Here is a 6,487-nt window from a genome sequence, read left to right on the forward strand (position 1 = left end):
AGAGAGAGAGAGAGAGAGAGAGAGAGAGAGAGAGAGAGAGAGAGAGAGAGAGCATACGAGTACACACATAGGGAACTAAAATAGTTAATTAAGAGTATGATTTGTTCAGAGTAAAGTATCCGATGTGATAGGAGACATCCTACCCCGGCTTTGAAATAGACTTCTTGATCCCTCCCTTTTAAAATATTATGAAGTTTGAAGAATCAACTATATTTTTACATTGATTGGGGTGAAATGTAGTGTTTTGACATGAGTGAATGCCTGATAGCAGCTGTATGAGTTGTTTTGGAGAAGGAAAGAGAAAAGAAAAAAATGTTAAGGAGGAGGAAGAGGAGGGGGCAAGAATGAGGGGAAGGCGGAGGTACAGGAGGAAGAGGAGAAAAAAGACAAAAACACACACAAAACCATATAGAAAGAGAGTGTGTATAACTTATGTGTTTGCGTGTGTATAACTTATGTGTTTGCGTGTGTATGTGTGTGTGTGTGTGTGTGTGTGTGTGTGTGTGTGTGTGTGTGTGTGTGTGTGTGTGTTTGTGTTTACCTAAAGTGGTTTCTGTGGGCTTCTACATGCGTGTTGGTATGTTTGTGAATGTTCAAAAGGTTTTTCTTTTGCGTTGTAGATGGAACTTGTAAGGTGACACCAGGGTTATATTTTCTGGGAGTTTTTTTCTTTGGGAGGGGGGAGGGGTTCGAAACTTATAGTACTAAAATTTCACAAATTCTATTTATTATTGATTTTTTGTTTCTATTCTGACTTATTTTTCTTTCTAAGAAGTACAAAATACGCGACACACTTGGGGGGTCAATATTTAAATATTTTTTATAAAACCCAAAGCTTTACAAACTGAACTGAAACCCCACAAGAACATAGCTCAGCAGTATCTAGGTCATGAGACCATAGTACTGCAGATTCTTACTCCAGGCACGTTTCTAGATTAGTACCCGGATTTCCCCTTTCACATTGTCATAAACCCCTGGTTTTATATTCATCACACCGTGCTATCATGAATCTTCTTGACCTTCTCTGATTCTTTGAGCAGTTTACATAAAGTAATATCTGCTTCAGATTATTACGTGAAGTTTTCAAGACTTATATTTTATTATCAAACACGTTGTAATATCACTGTAAAGGGTGTCACTAGGTACGTCCTTCTGCGAGATACAGCTACTTACCAAGAAGATAGACCGAGTTTTGATTTGGGGTTGTTCACGTTTTCGACGAGATGCACATTACTTTGTATAATGATATATCTAACATTGACAGTTTATCTGTACGCCATTGTAAACTGAACTTCCACAACGATAGGTAAATGTGCTGGTTTATTTAAGTCGATACACATAGGATAGTAATGCTACTGATTTTATTAACACTTGTAAAGTTATAACTTTAAAATTAACAACACCTATAATAAAGAAGAAAGCAATTCTGAAAAAAATAACAAGGCAATATAAAGAATAGTAAAACTTTTAGAAGTGATGTTATTTGATAAAAGTAATGCTTTACAACCATAATCGTCAGCATAATCATCTTCTTTCAGCTTCAGCAACCCTGATTTTTTTAAATAAAAAAGTTACTTCTCTGACAAAAATCAAAACAGACCAATTCACAAAATTACGAACGAAACATAATAATGTATTCCAACAAAAGTGGAACTCCACAAACACCCAAACGAAACTTCTGAATCATAGTAACTCGAAAAGTGATCCGACTGGACTGGGAGTCTACTGCTATTTACTATGACCATAGCGCCGTCCAATCAGTGCTCCTTCCGTAGGGGAGAATGAAATTTCATTGGTTTATTCCTTAATCCTATCCATACGCCCTGGGGTTATTTTGTACATCCAGTGTTGTATTCTTCACATTTTAGAAAATTTCTAGTACGAAGATCTCTTTAAAACGTTCAGTATTTCTCAAAAAATCATTTTTGGCAGACTGCTATAAAAAGCGTACGGATCGGATTAACGAGTAAATTTCCTCTTTGGAAAGTGGTGGCACAGAGTTCCCCAAGTCGTTTGGATACGACAGTAAAATACGACGCACGGATAGGGTTAAGCCCCGCGCTTACGTTCCCATTAGGGTATTGACCTCGCACTGCTCAAGGCCGAGACAATGCAATTGATTGTTACGCTCGTGGAATTGGGAGGGAGAGGGGGTGAAGCTGCCAGGTGTCACATGATTAGGCATCAGTGCTTGACTTTTGATACCAAAAGTGCACTCTCTTGCGGTTCCAGGCCAAAGCGTAGACTGAGCTCGCCCCACTCCCCCCCCTCCCCCTAATAAAAAACCACCCTTATTTATTTCTTGGTTCTCTGGAGGTTCTTTGGTTAATAAGCCGTCTTACTTATGATGGTGCTTTATGCTAACATTGGGTGTGCACACTTAAATGCTGTTTTGAGCGCGTTAACTGATAGTGATTTCTTGCGTGTGTACTATCTTCACTGGTGTTTTGTGTGTGGAGATAGGACAAACAAAGAAGTAAACGCCGTTGTATTGTCTCAATGAGTTGAGGTAATTTTAAACTGGAATATAATGATTGTTCTTCACCTTGTAGGTGTGTTTGGAGTGTGGATTTTCACGGATTTTTTGCAAACGTGAATACTACCTCAGGAAAAAATTCGTTAAAATCATCTAGTAGGTTTAGGAAAAATTCGTCGAAGTGATTTGTAGATCTAAGTTTTGCCAAGATGCTGTCTAAAAAACAATTTCTTTCCATGAAAAATAAGTGCGGTATTAATTACGTAAGACTTGTGAACAAAATCCAACATGGCTTCCGTATCCAAGGAGACAATTGTTTTTCTCAAATTTAATTGTGGATTTTAAGACTTCTTACTATGCTTGTTATATGAGTGACATTTGGTAACTTTCGATCTACTAATAAGCGAGATAGCCTTCAGCTGCTGCTCTCTTAGATTGATATTTGAGGTCAAGTTGCGCCTCGAACCTGATAACCTGAACAGAGTAAGATCTGGACACCATGTTGGAAGCCAGGACCTGAGACGTGTTTAGATGAACAGACTAACATCCCAGGCACCGATTACTTTCTTATTTCTGATGCTTAGACCTTGGTGATAGTGTCAATGCAGTAAAGACACGGCTAGCTGTAATAAAGTGTTTTTTTCTCTACTCCATAATTCATTATATATATGCCCCCACCCTCTCTCTATCTATCTTTCGATCTATCTATCTATCTCTATACACACACACAAACATACACACACATATATAATATATATATATAATATAATAAATCTTTCTAGGGCAAAAAAACTACTTTGATTTATAGCGAGTCAAACTGCTCTAAAAAGATTATGAATGTGGTTGCTGCACAACAATTTGAGCTGATTTATTGCGTTCTGCTATAATTTCGCAACTTATGAATTTCGCCTCACCCCGCGTCATGCCCTTCTTCTAATCCATCAATCTGTATGCTTTGCAGGCATAGAGGATACCAGTCTGTCTCCCTGGCGAGTGATTTTGCTGCCCGTTCTTCAACGAGAAGGTGAGTTGAACGTACAACAGCTAGCTTTGCTCCCCAAAACGTGTAAATAGAAGCATTGTAGAGCATCTAATACTTTCTAACTGGCCGGAGCTATGAGACAATGAAAGAACAGTTTTAAAATGGTCCCATCAGCCAACCATGTTTTCATACTAAGAAACACAAACTCCCTTTTTGGTCCTTTTTCTAAACAGATAGGTGTAGCACATGTATTTGCCAATTTCTAGAAATTGACATAAACATTTTTTTACCTTAAAGAACTCAAGGACCTTTCATTTTCTTTTCTTTTATCCTCTCCATTCTATATACGCCTATCCTTATTAGATATTCACCATGTTATGCCCTATTTCTCTATAATATTGGTTCTTTTCAATGGCTTCTATTTCGCACATATTGATCTTTGTGCTTATCTTTTCAAAAACATCTAATGATGAGGTAAGCAAACTTGATAAATCGATCTTGTTTTCCCTTTTATGCATACCATTACAACGGAGGTCTTGGCAATCTGGGAGGTGCTGTAGACCACTGAAGAAAATAACGTTCCTATTCTGATCTATTTATATAACATTCCTGTAATGAATCGCCATTCCTTTCCTTTTCCCTATCGGGAAAATGTAGTCAAGAATGCTTTGAAAATAGTTCGGTCTCTCTTGTTGTTGTCTTGACAATACTCATTTCTCTACAACTGTGCTTGGCGTCAGTTATCAACAGCTGGTGTGATGTAGCAGCTGTCTGTTATTTGAAAATGTGCGACATTTCTATTGTGTTATACTATGTGGTCACCCTTATAATACGCCTCCACTGGTTTCTTTTGTTTGCTCTGTCTTCTTTAAACCCTCTCTTATACGCCCTTTTTTAAACCTTTGTTCATTTTTGCCCTATTCTCTCACACTAACTTTTTTTCTGTTTTAAAATATCCTCTCACACGAAAATAAAGACTCCACCCTGAAACTAGTTTCATGGAATAATATGAATGACCTTGAAGCGGAGCACTCTATAATATTGAGAGTTGGGTATTTCCAAACCCTACCACTCGTGTTAGCAGTAAAAAAGCAAAGTTACATCGTGAATGGAACGTGATTACTGGAGGAAATGGCGATCGACTTTAGATACAATTCAAATAATTGCTGACAAATGGCCCGTGGAGCTACATTTTCCTTCTATCAGTGAGCTTTATTGAGTCGTTTTTCTTCTTCATTTCATCTTTTTGTCGTTCTGGATTTTCCCATTTTGCAAAACAAAAAAACAAAAAACCCCCCAAAAAAAACAACCAAAAAAAAAACAATTTTTAAAAATGAATCTGTATCTTGTTTCTTTTTTTTTTTAACGCACAGGAACAATATTATTAGTTTACAAACTCTCAGTTTCAAAAAGTGATAACAAAGGTTTTAGACGCTATACAAACTTTTCTTTTGAAGGGTTCCAAAATGTTGTCAACTCATGAGTTTGGAGAAAAAAGAATTAAAGCCAAAACACGCCAAGATCAGGGGTATGTAAGCTCCTCTGTCAATAGAATGACACATTTCTTCTTCTGTGTATAAAATGGTAATATACAAGAAGGATACATGATCGACGACACATTACGAGTCATATTACGACCTGTGTCTTTGGAATAAAATGTTATAAAGATATAATATGCTGAAACGTACTGCTACTGGATGTTGTTGTTGTTTTTTTCATAATATCTCCTCTTTACTTTGATTCCTACCTCCTTCCCACATGTTTATTGTAACCACAGGGACAAGTAGCCGTCTTTTGAAAAGACCTATTTAATATGCTAGTAACGCGTTACTACCAGCGTTTGTGGTGTAGAGATTACGTGCTTTGCCGTAGCACACAATGGACCTCAGTTCATTCAATCCTTGTATGGGAAGAATTATTATCAAGAGTCTGGACTTTCTCCTTGGACGTTGTTCTTGCTGCTAAGACTTTGTTGCCCTTTCAGCCGGATAGGACCTGGCATGTAAGGTACAAACCCGCAATGTATATAATCTTTTAAATTGAGTCGATTCTGTTTATTTTGAGGGTTTTTGTTTTTTCAAAAAGGGGAGGGAGGGGGTCAAATAAAACACATACGTTTGTATGGAGAAACAAAGAAAACTTCACGTCGGTCAAAATTTGCATAATCATTAAGTTATTCACATATTCTGATTTAGAAAACCATTGTTTATATTATTGTGTACGGTACTCTAGTTCATGCTTACACCTTCAACGGTTCAAAAGTTGTGAGTATTTGAATGATGTAGAACAGGGAAATCACACCTCGGAGAAAATGGCGTTTAAAGTCTAGAAAACAGAAAATAATAATTTTCTATCCCATAATTTCGCTGATGTTTTTTTTATTGGAAATGATACATAATGTAATGTAATTTCCACCTTAACCTCGATTTCTCCCATATGACTCCTTATTAACTAAAATCGCACATATCAGAAACATTCAAGGCGAGAAACGACAGATTTTCCAGTGACGCCAAATATTAAAAAGAAAAAAGGGCGTTAATTTCGTTAGAAAAAAAGAGATGATTTTCCATTTGAAAACTGCGCATAAACATCAGTGAATCATTTCCATAATATTCTGAGTTACGTCAGAGGAAGACGCTCTATTTGTTTGCGTTAGGAGAGAACTTTCTAAACAAGATTCGCAAAATTGGCTGGTGTATTTTTAGGAGAAAATTTATGTTCAAGGCCTCCTCTTCCGTCCGTCTGGGACTACGAAAACTAAACGTCAGATTGAGGGTTACCCTTTTAGGAAAGATGGATTATTTTAGCTGTTACAGTTTATTGTCATTCTTGAGTTTTCACCTAAAAAAGAGTCTGTTTCTAAGCAGACTTGGCGTCATCCTTAATTACTCTGGAAAGAGTGAGTTAAAGAGAGACAGAGAGTCAGAGAGCGAAACAACAAGAGAGAAAGAGAGAAAGAGAGAAAGAGAGAGGGAGAGAGCGAAAGAGAGAGAGAGGGGGGAAGAGAGAGAGAGACAGAGAGAGAGAGA

General features: G+C 37.2%; 1 protein-coding gene across 6 annotated transcripts in view; it reads left to right on the plus strand.

Annotated features, from left to right (window-relative positions):
- Nucleotides 1–6,487, plus strand: part of LOC101861785 (ovarian cancer G-protein coupled receptor 1) — a 190,818-nt gene that overhangs the window by 108,375 nt on the left and 75,956 nt on the right. For all 6 annotated transcript variants that reach the window (XM_035971294.1, XM_035971285.1, XM_035971290.1 and 3 more), the window contains one exon: nt 3,438–3,500. The gene's annotated coding sequence lies outside the window, so the exon portion shown is untranslated. The remainder of the gene's footprint in view (nt 1–3,437; nt 3,501–6,487) is intronic.

The sequence above is a fragment of the Aplysia californica genome, unplaced genomic scaffold (assembly GCF_000002075.1).
Source record: "Aplysia californica isolate F4 #8 unplaced genomic scaffold, AplCal3.0 scaffold00016, whole genome shotgun sequence".
In the NCBI taxonomy this organism is placed as follows: Eukaryota; Metazoa; Mollusca; class Gastropoda; order Aplysiida; family Aplysiidae; genus Aplysia; species Aplysia californica.